Below are 21,982 nucleotides of genomic sequence, written 5' to 3' on the forward strand. Positions count from 1 at the left end.
ATCATCAGCTCCCTTTTTCCCATTTTCTACATGGGGTTGGGGTATCGTGTTAACTGTCGCCACCTCTCTCGATTCAGTGCCACACTCCTGCCTTCTTCAACACTCGTGCCTGACTGTCACAGATCTTCTTTCAAACAATCCATCTATCTCTTTGCTGGATGCCCTCGTTTCCTCTTACCTTCTTCCTGTCTGAACCAAATCTTCTTCACCAGATTGTCTTCTGCTTTTCTGCATGTGTCTGAACCACCATAATCCGTTCACTTTCATCTTTTCTGCAATTGGAGCTACTTTGGCTTCTGCTCTTATGTCCTCATTTCTTCATCTGTCCCACAGTGTGCATCCTACTACCCTTCTCTGGCACTTTATTTCCATCATCTCTAGCTTCTTCTTCTGCTCTGTCTTTACAGACCAGGTTTCTGTACCATACAGTAGTACTGGTCATACCACTGTCTTGTGCACCTTACTTTTCAGCTTCTTTGGCATTCTTCTTTCATAGACTACACCTCAGACTCTATGCCAGTTGGCTGCATCCCCTCTGATTCTAACCGTGATCTCTTCATTCAGACCCCTTCTCCTCAACCACCCCTCCCAGATACTGGAAGCTATTTACCTGTTCTACTATCTTCCCTTCTATCTTATTTCTCAGCTTCTTATGATTTCCCCAATTTGCTGCCATTACCACTGTCTTATTTGTGCTTAGTTTTATTCTGTGTGTCTTCAATTTTGCATCCTATTCCCCTATCCTTTGCTGAAGTTCTTGCTCAGAGTCTGCCTGTAATACGACATTGTCTGCATACAGTAACTTTGTTGATCTGTCCCCTCCAACCCGTTTGCTAATGTAGTCCTTCACCAGTATGAACAACAATGGGCTCAGAGTTGAACACTGGTGTTCACCCACTACCACTGGGAACCCCTCTGTGAGGCCAAACACTGTTCCTACTTGAGTCATTGGGTCCTTGTACATAGTCTTCACTAATTCTACTAATGTTTCTAGGACTTCAATCCACTGCAGTACTGCCCAGATCAGATTTCCTGGGACTTTGTCATATGCTTTTTCCAAGTCTGGGAATGCCCAGTTGGACTCTTTCCTCATCTCTAGCTTCTTCTCAACTATCTGTCTCACTGCAAAAATCAGGTCAGTTGTGCTGCATCCTGAACTGCTCATCTCCCATCTTACATTCTACTATTCTGAGTATCCATTTATCACTCACCATCTCCAGACCTTTCATGCAATGTGATAAGGAGTTTGATGCTTCTGTACTGCCCACGGTTGTGAATATCCCCTTTGTTTTTGTACACTGACATGAGTTTGCTTATTCTCCAGTCATCTTGGATATGCTTTTCTTTCCACACTATGAGTACCCTCAGGAGCCATTTCTCCCCTATCTCACCCAGCATCTTTATCATATCTGCTGTGACCACATCTGATCCTGCTGCTTTCCCTGACTTCATTTTCCTTAGTGCTGTTTTTACTTCTTCTAGGGTGGTCATCTCTTCCTCTATCATCATAAACTGTTTCTGGGGAAGTACATCTTCTCTGGAGTTTTCTTCATTCAGAAGTTTCTGGAAATACTCCTTCTGTTTACCTTTGTTTTCCTGTGGACTGATGAGCAGGTTGTTGTTGGTATCCCTTATGAAGGGTGAGTGACTATTGTCTTTATCTTTTTGTCTTTGTCTTTCAGTCTGATGTAGTTTCTTTGTACCACCTACTGAGTCACTTTCTGGAAGTTGGTAGAGTGCCTGTGATGCCCTATTCTTTGGAACTCCTTTCTTAGTTCCTTTGTTAGCCAACCAGTAGTCTTTCCTAGTCTGGTCAGTCTTTTCTAGCTTCCATTTTTTCCTGCACTCCTCCTTTCTTTTAATCACTTCCTGGACTTCTGCATTCCACCACCAGCTTTCCTTATGTACCTTATTTACATACCTGGCCCGATCACATATCTGTTCTGTAGTCCTAACACTTGCTGTTTTGAGATGTTACCATTCTTCTTCAACTCCACCTATTTCCTCCTCCTCTTGGGGTGCTACAGCCCTGAGTAATTCCTTGAAGTGTTGTACTTTCTTTCCAGTCAACATCCAGGTCTTCAGCTCGGTCTCTGTTGACCTTAGAGCCTTCTTTGACCACTGCTTGCAGCTAGTTGTGGCAACCGGTGGTTTATGCTGTGGGCTGACTGTTTCACTGGGGATGAGTTTGCAATCATAGATTCTACCCCAGTGCCGTTTCCTTACTAGGATGAAGTCTACCTGAGTTGTGCGTTGGCTACTGTTATATGTTATCTTGTGACTGCCGCTCTTTCTGAACCATGTGTTCACTACTATCGAGCCATTTAACAGAGAGAAGTCTAGAATGGTTTCTCCTTCTTTATTCCTTTTGCCCCACCCATGTGGAACCAGGCAGTCCTCATATCCTCTTCTGCCTGTCCTGATATGTCACGCATTATCAACACCAGTTCATGTTGTCCTGCTTTATCTATTAGGTCCAGCAACTGCTGTCTGAATGCACTCTTATCCTCACTTTCACATCCTTTCTGTGGGGCATAGGCTGAGATTATGAATACTGCCCTATCATTTTACTGGAGTCTGATTGCCATGAGTCTGTCATTCATTCCGGTGATATCCCTCACTGCCTGCAGAAGCCTCTGTCTCACCACAATTCCCACACTATTTCTAGTTTGTACCCCTATTGAGTAGTAGTATATTCTGAATAGGCACACACAAAGCTATGAAGAGCAGATGAAAGAAATGTGAGATTCTGAATTAAGCAAGAGAGAGAAAGATAAACAATAATGTGCAGCGGTGGAAGAGATGACCAGGTGGCAGGAAGGATGCAGGCAAAGGGAAAGCAATTTAGTTATTGCCATGGAGCGAAGGATGCATCTCAAACTCATTTCACACTGAGCTAATCGGAGGAAGGGCACTGAGCAAACTCGGATCTGTAATATATAACATTAAGTATCGTATTTTTTGCTTATTTTTACGAGTTATTTATAGCATTATTATTGTCTGCTGCATACTTTTCTAGCTAGTTTCACTGTGTGTAAGGTATTAACTGGAAATTGTCTACATTTATTAAGCATCTGTTTGGGTTTTTTGGTCTGATTTCCTGCCAAGGAGTGTATCATATTGTTTGTTTCTCACCCTATTGGTATCATGTTCTTATAATTGGTGGCTTTGCAGTTGCCCGCCCCTACTGTAAATTTGATCTGGGACACTCCTCCCATTCTTGTGTCATTACCTCATTCTACCTAATCCAGGGAGAACTTTTGAGAAGGCCAACCCAGTTAGCTTCTGCTCCAACTTTCCCCTTTCCACTTTACAAAAAAATAAACAATTCTAACTTGTTTCCTGTCTTTCCTGTAAGTAGTCTAGTCCAGATACAGATTTGCTGTATCCAGGACTGTTTGTAAGCTACTGAGCCCCCAAGCCTTTCTGTGTTGGAGGGAAGCCTTCTAGCTTAATTTTGTTTCTTAGAACTAGCCAGTTTTTTTAGTTTCAGCATTCAAATCTGTTTCTTTGAGCTCAGCACTTGTTCAGAACTCATTGTAAGCACCAAATAAGCTACAAATTACTACAGCACTCAACTAACCTCACTTGTCTAGAGGAAAACAGTTTTTAGTACTTAATAAATAAGCACATATCCAGGCATGTCTAAGGGACAGCTCCTGGTGTTTTCTCCTGTCTACCTGATGAATCTGGGCATCTTGGGGCAATGCAGCAATTGCCTCATGTACGCAGACAACTCTCTCCTCCTACCACCCAACATTACAACCTTTGAGAGATGCACTTAATTAGCCAAACTGGAAGCAAAGCTCTCTTCACCCAAGACTGGACTAGACAGTCAAGAGGAGAAGGTAAACACTTGCACCACACCACACTCATTACATAGTCACACAAAACCTACACCACCAAAACACACACATAAAAACACAAAACACACACCTACATTCCTGGAGGCTCTCAATAAAAATCTGCCCAAGCAACAGGGACATCCAAAGCAGGAATGCAAGCAACCTACACCCCCCCAACCCACCCCAAATGACACATAGCCCATAAACTCAGTGTGCCACTCAACCACAGCCCATAAGGCATAACAACGTATCCAACACTCTAGTCTTAGCTGACTCTATAGTCAGGCACAATGATGTTCCACTCACCAGGCTAAACAAGGGAAAGTTACTGTCAGCTGCCTGTCGGGTGCCAGGATCTGCCACATAATGCACGCACTCAGGTCACTCGACAACAAGTACAAATATGATTCTGTCATTGTCCATGTTGGTGTAAATGACCTGAGAAATATCTCCCTGGACTACATGAAAAGAGACATGGAAGAGCTCTCCGATCTTGTAGCCCAGGCAGGTATGACCCTAGCCCTGAGTAGCATCCTGCCATCAGCCAGAATGATACCACAGTACAAGGACAAAAAGATTGACTTCAGCAATTGGCTAAGCTTCTGGTGTCATTCTAAGGGGATCCAGAATCTGTCTGCCAGGGATGACATGATCGACAAACCACAATGCTTTGCAAGAGATGGCCTGCACCTGTCGCCGTTGGGAGTCCAGATACTGGCTGAGGCTCTTACCATCCCCATAGTTCCTTTTTTAGGCAAGGTTCAAATGAAAAATTCACCACCATAACAGGTACAAGCAAGCAAAATCTGAGGGTAATGCTACTCAATGCTAGAAGTCTAAACTTCAAAATGCACTCACTCGAGGCACTCCTTAAAATGAAGAACATCGACATCTATGCAGTGACAGAGACCTGGTTCAAGGCTCCAGAGAGCACCCCTGCATTACCAGGCTATAATTCATACCACACCTTTCGGCAACCTAACCTGGACCAAAACACTAAAGGCAGAGGTGTGTCCATATTCATTAAGGATTTCCACACCTCCAGGCTAGTTGCTCAGTATAATGAATCCGAGTTTACCTAAGTGCAACTAACTCTGGACAAGACCACAGTCCAAACTGTAGCTTGCTACAGATCCCCCACCATGCCCCAGGATTACCACTCCTCATTTCTTATAGACTGGAAAATATTAGGGTACAACCTACCACCCTAATAATGAGCAATTTCAACTACCCCACCATTAACCGGGAAAACTACTCATGTACCAACTCTTGTGCTCAACGTTTTCTGGAATTCATAAATTCCAATGCCTTGGATCAACCTATCCACACCCCCACCAGGGGCAGCAGTATCCTAGATCTGGTCATTACCAACATGGGCAACCGGTACTCCACACCAGAGGTCAATTCCTTGTTGGTCAGATCTCACCACAAGCGAATCACCCTAGACATCCACATCCCACCCCCACCCAGAATGAGGGAAACCACCGTAAACAAATTCTCCAAAGCCAGTTTCACGCTTCTTAAGACAAAAGTGGCAAACATCATGACACCCATGCTGACAGAGAATAGAGGTATGACTGCTGAATCCTACACAAATGCACGTTATAAGCACTTACACGAGTGCATGGATCGTGCAATCCCTAACAGAACCAAGATGCTATCCTCCAAAAAGAGAAAGCCAAGCTGGTGGTCCCCCGCCATAAACAAACTCTACAACAGAAAAAGAAACTGTTGCAAAAAAAGAGTAAAATCCCATGAATGGAGGAACTCCCTGGTCAGCCTCAGTAAGAAGCTGAGATCCCTCATAAAATCCTCCAAAGCTAGTTATGAAAACAAAATTGCCATTGATTATAAAGACAACCACAAAGCATTCTATAGCTACGTCAAGAATCTCAGTGGTAACACTCAGATCTGCTCTGAGTTGCAGCACAATGGCACTAAAAATACAGAACCAACTGATATTGCCAACATCCTGGCAGATAGGTTCAGTGCTAACCTTACCCCCCCTCATCCCCTAAAGGGCCCATCTCTGTACCGGAAGAATGCAAAGTTCCTGTAATAATGACTGCACAGGTAAAAAAACACACTCTCCAAAGCCAAGAACACAGCATCCATGGTACCTGACAGCATCCCAGGCTGCATTCTACATGAGTTACAGAACGAACTGGCACCCCACCTAAGTACCATGTTCAATCATAGCCTCACCTCAGGCTTTGTGCCCACTGAATGGCACACAGTGACGGTTATCCCACTCCACAAAGGGGGAGCAACCACGGACCCCGGGAACTACCGCCCCATTAGTCTGACGAGCCTGGTCTGCAAAGCTATGGAACGTATCATCATGGAACTTATAAACAATGACATTGGTAATCTCCAAACACTGAACCCCACCCAGTTCGGGTTTGTAAAAGGCAGATCATGTCCTTTAAACCTGATAGACTTCTTTAAAGCGGTCACCAAAACCGTAGATGAGGGTAAGGTGTTTCACACTTCCTATCTTTGATCTCGCCAAGGCTTTCGACACCATCCCCCACTCTGGAATTATAGATAAACTCACTAAAATTGGTATAAATCCCTATGTCACAAGATGAGTTGCCAACTGGCTCACTGATAGAACCCACACTATGAAAGTAGCAGACTCTAAATCCAACATCAGACCAGTGACAAGTGGAGTACCACAGGGTTCAGTCCTGGGTCCTCTCCTGTTTGGTATCTACTTCTCTGAAGTACAGGCTAGCACAGAAGGTCTTTGGCTAACGAAGTTCGCAGATGACTGCAAACTAGGAGCCATAGTTGAAACTCCTAACAATGTGGACATCCTACAAAAGGGCCTCACTGAGACAGATGCCTGGTGTCAAAGCCAAAAAAGTGCATTGTCATCCCTTTTGGTAAAAACTCTGTACCCGTGAACTACCACATAGGTGGTAGTCTACTTAACATCAAAAGTGTGATAAGAGACCTTGGGACATAGATGGACAGTAGTCCCTCCTTTGATAATCACATCACCACAGTAGTCAGGAAATCCTTCTACATGGCACACCTGATCACAAAAGGTTTCTCATCCAGGAAAAAAGAGGTCATTGTTCCCCTCTGCTCATCACTCATTATATCCATTATAGAGTACAATGCCCCTTTTGGTATGTACCTCACAAGACATCTACAACAACTGGAAAGGCTGCAGAAATACCTCACAAAGAGGATTACTGGCCTCAAACAGATGCCCTATGCAGACCGTCTCAAAAAACTCCAGCTTTACTCTGTCGCATATCGCCTACTCAGAGGCGATCTCTGCCTAACATACAAAGCTATGTCAAGCCCAGATCTGTTGGACATGCTCCACTTAAAGAAATCCCAATCCCTCCGAGCTGCATGCTTTAGAGATCTAAACCTTGTTACCACAGTAAACAGAACATGCTGGAGAGATAGATTCCTGTCCCAGAGACTTCCCATACTCTTGAACAAACTACCTATCTATATCAAACAAAGCTCCTCATTAGCACTCTTCAAGAAAAATCTTGATGATTGAATGGGAGATAGGAAATTCACCCCGGGGATCACTTCTGTTGCTCTGCTTGACAGGGGCACATGAAAATAATTTTCTTGGGTGGCAAAAGCCAGGATACTGTTTGGCTAGGCTTATATAGGCCCTAGGGCCAAAAGCCTAGTACCTACCTATGAACCTATTAAAATGAAAAAGTGAAAAAAAGTGTTTATTTATTGGAGATTCATGGTGATAGAGCCAGGGTACCTTTTGGCTAGGCTTATATAGACCCTAGGGCCAATAGCCTAGTACCTACCTATGAACTTATTAAAAATTAAAAAGTAAAAAAAGTGTTTATTTATTGGAGATTCATGGTGATATACCTGTCAACTGTCCAGATTTTTACAGAATGTCAAGATTTTTGACTCATATTTTTGGTTGGTTCCTAATAAAATTTGTAGTTTTTTTTTTGCAAATTGCTGAGGATTTAAGTCACTATATAATTATAGATATGTCACTTTCAGAACTCAAGTACTTCATTTAAAGCATGCTAACAAAAAAACTTTTTATTCTCACGTCTAAATCTATATAAGCAATTTTTGGTCCCTTCACCACCCCTCATTATTTTTGGCTTTGTCCAGATTTATTATGCTTAGAGGCTGAGAGGTCTGCATGAAGATGTTAATGGTCTCATTATGAATCTTCAGTGTAGTTTAGGCATTCAAAAGATTATATTAAAATTCTAAAAATGAGATACAAATAATATACTGAAAATTAACATTATTAAATTAGCTAATAGTAAAATACAAAAAATAACTGCTAAGAAAAAAAAAGTACTCATTTATTTTCAGTGTTACTTCCAAAAGTTCCTTAACATTTTTTAATTTAATTTCTATTTAATTTGAAAGCATCCATTATGTCTTACAAAATATTGCCTCTTCACAATTTTGTATGTTTTCCTCACAACCAAGTATACATATTTACAGATCTGAAGGACAGCTTGGTTTCTACCATTATCTGGATGACTAACAGTCATGCTATACTCAGTTCTATGAGAAAATGTTACATTATTAGCACACGATACTGTTCGCCTATCTCAACGCCCTATACCAAACATCTGACTTTTTTTTTTATTCAAAGAATTGTTTAGAATCCTCAGTGAAGGAAAATATCTCAGTTTTATATTTGGCAGTCCATTGATATTAAGGACCAGATTTTCTGAATGTTCAGTCTTTATGCTTCCATTTGGGAAGTTCCATATGCAGTGGTATATATGAAGGACTTATATTAGCTGGTGTCTTTGTTGATATGACTAGGTCATGTGAAACAGTTAACCATCATATACTTCTCAATAAACTGAAAAGACTAAATTTTGGAGAAAAAAAACTCATCCATTAAGTTATTTGCATCAGATATCTTTCCAAGTCTGTTACAACAACTAACTCTCCTCCTTTGGCTTGGATAACACTAGAGTCCCACAATTATCTCTTCTTGGGCCATTTATATTCTTCTTCTTTGTAAATGACCTACCATTAGAGCTACGTAATCACATACTAGTTATGTATACAGGTGATGTATTATTCTTACAAACTAGTAAAAAACATGTTATTCAGCAAATTAAGCTTCAAGCTGGTTTGACTCAGTTATGCAACTGGTCAGCCTTAAATAGGTTCCTAATTAACCCACCAAAAAACTAACTTCATGGCTTTTGTTAGAACAAGAAAGTTTCCCTCAGTTACCATAAAAGGTCACAAAGTGAAAACTACCCCAAATGACACTGAACAGAGCTATCTGGGTCTAATACTTCACCCATCGCTTTCATTAGGTTCATAGGTGTTTACTAGGCTAATGACCACAAGGACCTTTTTAAGCCTAGCCATGCATCCCAAATCTGTGACAAATTCTGATACCCTTGATAAGTGTAAGCATGAGCATGGGAAATTAACCATTTACAGGTTTCCTGTTTGCATTAGAGACATAGGTGCCAAACCAGGGATGAATTTCTGTTTTTTCATCCAATTGTCCAAGTTGCACTTGAATTGGGATGGAGAGAATCTCTGCTTCAGATAGATGGGGAGCCTGTTTCATAGATGTAGTCTCTGGGATACATGCTTATCTCTCCAGCAGGTCCTATTTATATCACAGGGAAGGTTTAAGTCTTTAGAACAGGTAATTCTGGTACTGTTTGTTTTTTGGATATGCAGGAGGTCCATCAGAGTGGGGTCTGACAATACCTTGTATGCCAGGCATGCATCTCCCCTCAAAAGCCTGTAGGAGACAGAATATAGGGATAGGGCCTTGAAGTGGTCTGCACAGGACATATTACTTAGGACCTGTATTTTTTTAGTATAGCAGTCACTGGTTATATAACCACTAAAGTCTTAGGGCAACTAAAACTCTCCTATAAAATTACTCATCTACTCTTTCCAAAGGCCCATTTAGCCATAAACAAGAATGTGTTACTACCAAAATTAGAATTCGGGCTCCCTTCCATCATTCTCCATTTTGTCTAAAATGCCTATATGATTCCAATGGCAGAGAACAAGATTTGCAAATTCATCCTACTGGCAACTCCCTTCCCCATCACTGCAAGCTTCTAAAAGCACTAAATTGTTATCTGTTACTAGCAGAACTATTTTTCTACTCAATTCTCTAATTTTCAAAGTCCTAAAAGAAGACTAATGCTCCCTTCTGAAGGCCAAATGACCATCTCATGATAGGTCGTATGACCTTCATAGCTCAAATAAAAATTATTTCTGTTTAACTTGCTCAAGATAAGAAACATCATTAGGAGAAAGAGCATACTCAAGATTTGGACCTGCAACTGGGAATCACCTGCCAGCTGAAATTAAAAAATGAGAGATGGTTAATAAATTTAAAGATGTGTTAAAAAAGGGTCTATATTCATTCAGTGAAGGTTCAATTTAATGAAATTTTCTTCATCAAACCCTAACCATCAAACATGCACTCCAGCGAACATTATCACTGAAAAAAATTTAAACAGGGAAATTAAGTACTTAGCCAAAACAACACCAGAACAAACACCACTGTATGTAAAACCCAATAAATGTGGGGGGCTGTGCCCCCCAAACTATATATACCAACTCCGAGATTGCACTACAGTGGGGGAAAGGGCAAATTTGTGCTGCATTAATTTTTCATGGATATAAACATTTTCTGAAATGATCATTTGATGGTTAGGGTTCGATGAAGAAAAGTTCGCTGAACTGAATCTTCAAGGAATTAGTATAGACTCGACTTGTTTAAAAATACCTTCATGTTAGAATCCTTTTGAAGCTATGAATGTGACAATGGTTAATGGCTTCTGTTACCACTTATATTATTACCTATAGTCAAATGTTCTATTACTTCTGTTTCTGTCAATCTTGTATATCAATTTTGTTTTAACTTTATTTGTAATACCCCTTACATATCAAACATAAATTTCAACAGTTTTTATTCAAACAATTATTTCACATTGTTTGCACTTTCTCACAGATGTGGTTATATACTTTAATTGTATGTCTGCACTTGTGTAAATTTGTTGTTCTTTACTGCTCATTCACTTAATTCTGAGTCCTGACTGAAAAGGGTCAATAGATCTACCTACTTGCCTGGAGAACAAATAATAATAAATAAAATACATAAAGGGAAGAGAAAAAATGTCATTACAAGTGGCTGATTCATGGAATATATTTTATCATTTTATTTATGAATCAATAATCAAATTTGTATACAATGGGCCAGATTCAAAACAGTTGCTCTCAGGATAAGTGTACCCTAATTTGAAAAGTCTTGTTCAAAGTGTAAGTGGTTTACTCTGGTGTAAGGCCTATCTGAAACAGGCTTACACCAAGGGCCAGATGCCAAAAGACCTTCTATCAGTGTAAGTAGTTTTTTGGAATCGGACCTAATGTCTCTGGGAGGCAGAGAAGTTGTAAACATCCATGGGTGGCAAAGAAATTGAAACTAAGTCAAAAGAAAAATAACTATTTATGGAGTGTTTAGAGTGCCTCAAGATGTGAATGTGAGAGCAAGCTAGCAGAGCATACAGGAAATAATTTGAAGATTTATAGAATTAATTATCATACAACTATAAGTATTGAAGTCAGTGATGTCCCCATAACTGAGACAATTCTTTAAGCAAGTACTTGTGTGAGAAATTCTCTGGTTTCATTGGCAGTAAAGATTGTCATCACAAGGTTGATGTGTTATTCAGTCTGGGAAATGTTCAACAGATAATGGAAATAGCTGCAAAGAAACTATCAAAACTATTAAGTCATATATAGCAGCTGGCCCAGGTGAACACAACGGCATCATCCTTATAAATAGAAGAAACCAAATAGTTGAATGTTTGCAGGATCTGTTTCAGGAATCATTAAGAACAGGGTTTGTTTATGGGGGCTGGAAAAAGCATTAGTTGTTCCAGTCCACAAAGGGGGTATCTTTGATTGATTGGATAATCATCCTATAAGCCTGCCCTGTATCCTAGGGAAGGATTTGAAGTGAAGTTTGTGTGACATAATGTCAGATACCCCAATTTCTTTTAAATATATGGACTAACACAGATTTACAAAACAAGGAATTCCACTTGGCTAACTTAATTAGCTTTTATCTAGAAATGTTGGCGTCACTCAACTGAGGACTGTCTGTTGATGTGGTGCACTTGGACCTGGCTAACGCCTTCAGTATGGTACCCCTTGAGGTTATGTTGAGAATAATGTGTAAACTAAATACAAATGGATAGGTAGATGGGTCAGAAATTGTTTGCAGATTAGCAATTGCAGACATAAAATAAGTGGAGCTATTTCTGAATTTTGAAACATAAACTTTGGGGTTCCATGAGGGTCTGTGCTTGGCCCTATTTTATTTACCATTTTTCATGTCTGATTTCCATTCTTAATAATATGTTGATAAGGATATTTGCAGATGACACAAAATTTGGTGCCATAGTTACAAATTAGAAGGCTCAATGCACTATGCAGAGATTTGTAGACACTCTGGATACGTAGTCTAGTCTGAAGAATATAGTTTTTAATGCTAAGAAACAAAGACAATACATTTTGAGGATAAAGCCCCTTGCCATCCTTTCACATTAAATAATGTATTATTAGGGCAAAAGGACAGCATAAAGGGCATAGAAATGATGTTTGACAAAGATCAGATGTTTTAGACAAACTTAGCTGTGGATAAAAGAAAATGTTACTGTGTTATTAGAGACATTTTGTGATCAATAATTGGTACAGATAAGCATGTGTTGATGCTCTCTACAAATCAGTGGTAAAACCTAAAACTGAATCCTGTGCATCAGTCTGTGTGGATAATATAACTCAAATAAAAATAATCTAAAGATTTCAAAGGTTTTGTACAAGACAAAACACTAAACTAAAAAAATAGAAATAAATGTTGGAGAAATTGTACCTGTACAGTATAAAGTACAGGTTTAGTGAAAGTTGGCCTTATATTGATGTATAAATGCATAAATAACAGTATGTTTTCAGTTGATTTAGGTGTTAAAAGTAAGGACCATACACAGAAAACTAGGAACAAGCAGTTATTTATTGAGGTTCCTAGGTTTTAATCTAACCAAGAAATGAGAACTTTAAATTGTAGATCAGGATTGTGCTAGAACGCTTCACCTCTCCAAATTACCAGATTGGACAACCTATGTGTCTTTAAGAGAAGTTTGGACTGCTGGCTGGGCACAAGAGGTTATGATCCAACACTAATTGGTGATAAATTCTTTGAAGACCTATAGTAGGTTTTAAGTTTGGTCATTCTGAGCATTGAACACTGAAAACTGTTAAGCAACTCATCACTATATGCCTTCTACAGACTTGGCTAAGGTCATAAATATACTTTACTAGCTGCTTTAAAACACAGATTCACTTGCTTGTCACAGTCTGAGAATTACATGGCAACAGTTTTAATAAGTTACTGTATGTCCTGCCAGATTAACCTTTAGCTGTGAAATCTGCTTCGAATCATAATGCTGGTTCAGTCTTTTGATGAGGTCATTGTTATTGTGTAGCACGTCCTGCTTTATCTTGATCCTATCTATTTAAATAATAATGTTAGAGCCCTATGTTCTAGCCCATCCTCTGAGATCATCATGTGAAGGATTGTTGGTAGTTCAGGGAGCCATATGATAAACAACAGCCTGATTGGTCCTTTACTTATCTTACCCTTGTTCTCTGGAATCACTTACCTTAATTAATGCAAGCAAGCCAGAGCCATAATTTGGGTTGAGGTCCCTTAGGTATCATTTTCAGTAGAGTTTCTTAAATCCTATGATAAATTTTATTTTTTTTTATTACTAGAGTTGTATTCCCATATACATACTACACAACATTATAGACTACTACTGCATGGACTAAGTTTGTTTATATAAATCAGAAGATGAAAATTAGCACTGATGGCTTATATTTATTCGGGTCCCCTACAGATGTTCGACTTTTGAAATTTTGAACATTCTGAATGGACAGCTCCTCAGTGTGCGGAATGGGAGAATCTCCATTTACCGCACTGGAGTGCGATTTCAGAGTTGGTATATTAAGGTTAAGGGGGTGTGGGGGGCATAGCCCTACTAGCATCTTTAAAATAATGTAGTGTTTTGTTTTTATTATTTTTTTGCATGTTCGAAATTTCAGGAGTCGAACATATATAGTCTTGGCCATATGGGTTTTCGCTTTCTGAAATTTTGATCATGTATAGTAGACCCATTTATTCATACTTGAAGCAAACTGAGAGTAGCTCCTGTTCTGAATACATGGAATTCCAAAGAGATACATACCTTCGAGGAAAGTTTAAGGGGTTACAAAACACTGTGCTGTTAAAAGTGCCACTGCTTTTATAAAGAAAAGAGGCCTGCATTTCTGGCTTCAAATTCCATTGCACTCATATTAATATTTGTTTATTCTTGTTTCACTAGGTTAGCTGTACCAGGAAATGTCAATTTACAGGGAGAACCAAGGGAGAACAGCTCCAGAACTATAATGCCTCTAGGGGTTCCATATTACTGCTTTCTTTCTGCAAGAGAAAGACATTGATTCATACAAATGATCACACTTGAAATTATTTCTGATGTCCTGCTGAAATTTCATAGTAAAGTCAGCATTCTTTTTAACAATAACTTTAGTTTTGCCTGAACTGTATTTCACGACTGACCTCAGAACTGTCAAAATAAAGCCCTACTTCCAAAGCCTTTTATTATCCTTTACTAGAATTTAAAGGTCCATCAATGCTTTCTTTCAAGGCATGCAACTACAGACTCTGTACTGGAGAAGATGCATTACTGTTTCACATCTGTCAGAGGTATTGCATTTGAAGTATCTGTCGACAGCACTCATGCTTCATTCATTTTCTCCCTTCTCCTTTGCATTCCTTTTCGCAGGTTCTCTGCTTGCTTTTAGCTTCTAAAAATACACAATGAAAAATGTAATGTTTCACATATCTTCAGTGTGCCTCAGAGTTGTAAAGCTTAAAATAATCTCAGCTGAAACTAAGCAAAAACATTATTTCTTTTTACTTCAATACAATGAGATGTGAAAGCAGTAGTAAACTTTAGTTAGATTTTAGATGGAAAACCTGACATGTCTTACAGATAGGCAGACACACAGACAGACAAACTGACAGATGAATATAGATACAGGTATAGATATAGATATAGATATATATATAGATATAGATATAGATATAGATATAGATATAGATATAGATACAGATACAGATATATAGATATAGATATAGATACAGATACAGATACAGATATAGATATAGATACAGATACAGATACAGATACAGATATAGATATAGATACAGGTATAGGTATAGATATAGATACAGATACAGATACAGATATATAGATATAGATACAGATACAGATATAGATATAGATACAGATACAGATACAGATACAGATATAGATATAGATATAGATATAGATACAGATACAGATACAGATACAGATATAGATATAGATACAGATACAGATATAGATACAGATACAGATACAGATACAGATACAGATATAGATACAGATATAGATACAGATACAGATACAGATATAGATATAGATACAGATACAGATACAGATACAGATATAGATATAGATATAGATACAGATACAGATACAGATATAGATAATAAGAGAGAGAGAGAGGGAGAGAGGAAAGCCACACTCAGGTAAGTGGCTGAACAGACAGTATAAAATTGTCCATGAAACATAGAAAGTAATGTAGATAAGAGCTATTTACTCCTATTCAGTCTGTCCCCTTTCTAATACAGGGAAAACTGCCATGCAGTGTGATGCAGAGAAACAACCAAACAGTTCAAAAGAAAACTTGCAAACATTGACTTTGGGTGGAAAAAATATTATTCTCTGACACCCTCCATAACAAAAAAAAAAAAAAAAAAAAACATTCAGGAAAGATTAAAAAGAACAAAGACTAAATCAATAGATACAAACAAGAAAATTAAAAGAATCAATAAAATAAAAAAAAACAAGTAGAAACAATTAAGTAACTGACAGATCAAATGCTTCAGCTGTACTATATTTTCAAGCACTTGGGCTTGGCAGTATTCCATTTTAAATTTAAAATGGATTCTTTATATGTTAGCAGATAGGTGTAATTAATTCAAGGCTGAATCCCACTTCTGTCCTTTTTCGTTTTAACTACAATATCGTGTTTACCTGCTTCTTCTTTCTTGACTGTCAGCATTGGATGGTCCTATCTGATTAGTACTTCTTCATTTTCAACAATTCTTTTGTGATTCATGTTTCCGGTGCTTCTCAGAAAGTTGTATGCTTGAGTGTATGCACAGTCACCAGTGTAACATTCTTGCCACACTGTTTTGCTTTTCAGTATATGGATCCTCAGCTACAAGTATATGAGAGCCAGAGGCAATATATACAACTGTTTCTAGAACTATACCACAGAACCTACATTTTCCAGCATCTCCCACTTTTCTATAGACTTTGCAAACTGGCATGTACTTAGTCCACTGTCTTGAGTTTGCATTATTAACCTTTCATCTTTTGGTTTAAATGTACCTCTCCTTCACCATTCATTTGTCAAATCTTGATCAACAAGTTGTTGTTACAGCAGTCCATTATACTCGCTGTTGTAATTGTGAGCTTTCCATTTTCGCATCATTTGCTTTTGTTTTTGTCAGTTTATTTTGTTAGCTACTTTGTCTCCTTTTTGTTTAGTTTTCATACCATTTCCTTAATGAAATATATCTGCAAGTTTGAGCAAAGATGTCATTATACACTTGTTGTTTTTCATGGCTTCACTGTCAGGTTTTTTTCAATTTCCAGGGATTCTCCTGGAGCCTTATCTTAAACCTGTAAGTGATCTTTCCTACATAAAAAAGGCCACAGACCATTTCAGATTCAAGGTATAAATCACACAATTATTACTACAAATACATCAATTAATTACAAAACAATTTGTGACTAGTTGTTACATTGCAGACATTATAATTGCTGCAGAGCAAAATATCACTAATGTATCTAGCCCTTTTATTTACAAAAAGGGAATTTTACATAATTAATATTTAAAAAAATCATTCTATGTAAGAAAAGATGAAAACATTTGATAATTTCAAGTGTGCTCTGGCCATTCAATATGTTTAGTTAGAAAGTGAACATAATGACATTTTATGTGAATATTTTTGTTGAAATATATTTAATCTTGGAAAGACTTAGCTTTTTTCCTCAGGAGGTGCCCTCAAGATTTACTGCTAACCTTATAAATGGTAGGGAGACCATCCTGCTGTGCATCCCTTCAATCAAGATGCATCTTCATGGTGTAAGAAGCTTCTCTATGAAAATTGTCACTATTGCTTATTGCTAAATGCCCTTCATATCTATAACCACTCCACATAGGACAACAAAGAAATTAGGCGGAAGAGTGATGACTAGCTATTGTATAAATAATATAAGATAGATGGAGGATTTTTTCTGTAGTCTAGTATTAATATTGTCACAAGCAAGTCCTTAAAAAGTGATGTTCACATTATGAGTATGCCCTTTGCAAACAAATATCAAGTCATCATTATACCTATAATATTAAACAGGTTCCCTTTTACATACTTGTGTTCCAGCTACTTGCATCACAAATGTTTGCAGTTGAATGCTAATCTGTATATTTGAGTACAACTGACTCAAGTGCACAGATCTGATCTGCAAATCAATAATCAAGTTGTCATGGCAGCAAATGGGGAAATCAGAAGAATCTGAAAATTGAGATATAAGGGAAAATAATGGAACAGGTTAATATCTTCAAGTATCTCTGAGGAGGGATTGAGGACAAGAAAAGTCTAAATGAGAATGTCAGGCTAAAATCAGAAGGGCTGCAGCCAGCTGGTAAAAAATGGGGGTGGTGAGTGGCAAAAGAATGCCAATTAAGCTGAAAAGTAAGGTATACGAAATGGTGTATGCAGAATTTCTATATGGTCCAGAAATCTGGGCTGTGTGGGCATATCATAGGTTTATAGGTTATTAGGAGATTGCAAGTCTAACACCTCAAGAGTAGGGTTGCCAACTTTCCATGTCAAAAATTCTGGACACCTACATGAAAGCAAAATACGTGTAATTTTGATACCCCCACCCCCACACAGCCATTCCAGTGTCCCATTACTTGGTTATTTCTCCATTTCTCCCCAGTTGCCATAAACACTGCTCAAAACTCACAGTGTTCATACTGTCTTCTGCTTTACTTCTACAATGATTACAAATATTTGGATTTAATTTAAAACTTTATTTTAAATTTTATAGCACAAACACTGATAGACATTTGCTAAACAAAGCAATACAGTCTCACAATGAAAACAGACAGCATAAAAACCTCTCTGCCTTTGAAACTCACACTCACTGAAACAGCATTGAAACCCAAGTTCAAAGCAAATGCATCTGGACAGTGGCAGATTAAGTTTGCCTTTGGGCTGTTTTCAAATCACGGGCCCTTGCACACATTTTTAGGACCATGAAAAAATTATTTTGATTCACCTTCCTGATTGTATTAAATTATAATATATAATAATTACATTATATCCCTTGTATAATATAGCATCACTTGTTAGAGCATGTTTTAAATTAGTTTTGAACATTTTCCCAGTTAGTAATGAAACATAACATATGAACCAATGACAAAACTGCCCAATTCAGAAAATTTAAACCGTAAAATGCCATTCAAACTTCTGTCATTACAGTCCACTAATATCAGTCAATATGCACAATCTCTGCAGAAGTAAAAGTCAGCTGAATAATTTCATATCAAAGAGATCTGTGACTGATGAAAAGGTTGCTGCTAGCAAACAACTTTGTATTTCAGTGTTTCATGAAGAAAATAATATGCTATGCCTTAAAGAATGTGATTTCTGTTTTGCTGTACTTTAATTGTGTTAAGTGCTGCAGGCATACACCCCATTTTCTAGGAGTCAGTTTCTTATAACTTTTTTATGGAATACTGTACTTCACTTAAAGTACCATCACAATTAAGCACACTCATTAACATCTGTGTGGAATGAAAGCTGCTCAACAGAAACTAATTATACAGTCAGAACACACTAAAATCAGAGAACTCCTCAAGCCTGCCTTCCACAGTACGTTGCTCACTGCAAGTGTCAGGCTGCACTATTTCAAGCTACTGCTGATCACACATACCTCTCACTTGTCAAACCATTCGTGATCGTCTACAGCCGCTGCTCAATCCAAATGTCATCTTCTGGAATTCAAATTCCATTTTACCCGGGTGGAACATGAAAACATAAACAACAGCAGCATCTGCATCTGTGCGACTGGATGCAAAAGGCGTTCTTAAAGAACGCTTGTTGAAACAAAAAGAAAGTATTTTTTGTTTCTTTAAAAGAAAATATTTTATTTTTTCCAGACAGTACCATGCAGTCTCCATTTTCTAGACAATGTCTCTTAATTCCGGATAGTCCAGAATAATTCTGAATGGTTGACAACCCTACTCAAGAGTCCTTACAAGCCTAGCCAGTTTTACCCAATTTTCTATCCCTAGAGGAATGATAAGTGGCAGAAAGTGGGGTTTGGACAATTTTTATAGACTGCTTCTGTCCATAAGGGACATGGACACCACCCTAGGAGTGAATTTGTGATTTCCCATCCATTGATCCAGTTTGCTCTTGAAGATGGTCAGGGAAGGGCTCTGCTTCACGTGAATATGAAGCCTATTCCAGAGGAGGGGCAATCTCAGAGACACATATCTGTTTCTCCAGCATGATCTATTCATGTCAAAGATCAGGTTTAGATCCCTGGAGCAGGTAACCCTCATGAAGGCTGGGTCAGAGACTGTCTTGTAGGTCAGGCATAGATCACTCATCAGTAATTGGTAGGAAACTGAATACAGTGATAGATCTTTTAATGTCCATATATCACATGCTGGTTATACCCTGTATTTTTTTGGTGAGAAACCTCTGAGGATGCTCCAGCTGTTGCAGGTGCCTTGCAAGGTACATGCCAAAGGATTCACTGTATTCAAATATTGTTCTGATATGGTGTCAAAGTTCAGATTACTATCTATCTAAGCACCCAGATCTCTCACCATTGGGTCAACTCTTAGGGGGGTGCTATCAATATTGTAAGGATATTTATTATGCATTTCTTTGCATTTAGTTTGAGGCCATAGCTCTGACAGCAATCATAACTCTGCATCAGTCCTTTCTATAGGATAGCAGCATTGTTTGGGGAGTCAGTGATTGTCCCCAACTTGCAGTCATCTGCAAACTTGGTCAGCCAAAGGCCATCTACATTTGCCTTGACATCTGAGAAGTATATCCCAAACAGGAGGGGGTTAAGCACTGAGCCCTGTGTTACTTCACTGGTGACTGGCCTCTTGCTGGATGTGGTTCCTCCCCTCTAATAACATGTGATGTATCCATGAGTTATTTGGCTATCCATCTGGTAACGTAGAGGTGCACGCCTAATTTTGTGATTTTATCTATAATACCTGAGTGGGCTATTGTGTCAAATGCCTTGGCCAGGTCAAGGTAGGTGGTATGCACTGACTTAACCTCATCCATGGCCTTGATGACTTTCTCAAAGAAGTCCATCAGATTGAGCAGGCAGGACCTGCCCTTGACAAAGCCAAACTGGGTTAAATGCAGAGTCTGGAGATTTCCTATATCATTGTTAATCACATCCATTATTATCCTTTCCATAGCCTTGCATATGAGACTAGTCAGACATATGAGTCAGTAGTGTTCTGGGTCCATTGATGGCCCCCTATTGAGCAGAGAGATGATTGTTGCTGTCTTCCACTCTACTGGGCAAAGCCTGACTGGAGACTGTGGTTAAATAGAGATCTAAGTGAATTAGAAAAACATTTTTACAACAGCAAGGCCAACATGCCAATCAGGAAAACACACAATAAACTTTAAAGCTATTTAACAGGCACCCTGGGATTCCATTAGGGCCCATTGATGTTGTGTTTCTATTTTTGGAGAGTGCAGTGATGGCGGCTTCTTTTGTGATAACAGACAAAGGAATGATAAAGGATATTTCATGGGGAGTGACCGGAGGTGATGAGGGGATGAGATCTGAGCTGAATTTATTGGGCAGCAGGTTTGCTATTTCTTCTGGCTGAGTATAGGTAGTGCTCCCCATAGCCAACTCAGCACATTGCTGAGTGTTTCTCTTAAGATTTCGGGCATAACTAAACATGTTTTGTGGTTATCTTTTGCTTAGGAGACTATTTTTGTCTCATATTTAACTTTTGAAGACTTGACTCATTCCCTGATTTTCCTGTTGTGCTCCCTCCCTCTGCTTCTGTACAGGAATTTCTTCCTTCTGTTGTATAGTTTATTTACGTCAGGGGTCCACCAGTTGTTTTTCTGGATAGGCCTGGGTTTAGTTCGGTCAGGTACTGCCATTTCTGGGTAGCTGTTTAAGTTGTCTTACAGGGCATTCATGCATACTTATGCATAGGCCTCCATATTTTTGGGGTTAGAAGGAGCTTTAAAATTACCTATGCTATCACTTAAAAGAAAGTCATTCACCTTGGAAAAATTCTTCAGGGTATTACAGTTTGATGGGGGTGCTACCATTACATTTATTTCAAAGGAGACTGATTTATGATCTGATCTTACCAATGAGGACATTATGATGGGGGGCATGCAATGTTCTTCCATGTTTGTGAGTACTGTGTCAAGGATATTTGAGCCCCTAGTGGGAGTGCAAATAGGCTGTTCCAGAGCATTTACATTAATGAAGTTCAGGATTGTCTAAGCCTGCGTATTAGTAATCGTGAATGTTTCCCACTTTATGGAGGGGTACTTAAAATCACCCATGAGTAGTGTGCTGGGCTGAATGGTAAGTGATTCATGTAACTTCAGGTATGCAGAGCAGTTTTCATGGTTCATAGTTGGGGACTTGCAGCTAGTCATGATATGGTGGGGGATTTTGCCTGTTGTCAGCTAGACATGGATTAACCCAAGTGAGTAATCCTGCTTGACCAGTCCTGAGGTGTGATAGTAAATGGAAATACCTCCTCCTTTCATTTTTTTTCTTTTCAGAGGGTGGTCTGATTGTATGATAGGCATTGTAGCCTTCCACTGCCAGGGTGCTTTCCGCAGTCTTGACCAACTTCTGTGCATCTGCACAGATGTCAGCACTCTTCAGGGCAAGGAT

General features: G+C 38.8%; 1 protein-coding gene across 7 annotated transcripts in view; it reads left to right on the forward strand.

The window, feature by feature from the left end:
- Positions 1–21,982, forward strand: part of SYTL5 (synaptotagmin like 5) — a 2,413,062-nt gene that overhangs the window by 1,895,716 nt on the left and 495,364 nt on the right. The gene's annotated exons all lie outside the window — the stretch shown is intronic.

The sequence above is a fragment of the Protopterus annectens genome, chromosome 5.part0 (genome assembly GCF_019279795.1).
Source record: "Protopterus annectens isolate FY-2018-M chromosome 5.part0, PAN1.0, whole genome shotgun sequence".
NCBI lineage: Eukaryota > Metazoa > Chordata > Ceratodontiformes > Protopteridae > Protopterus > Protopterus annectens.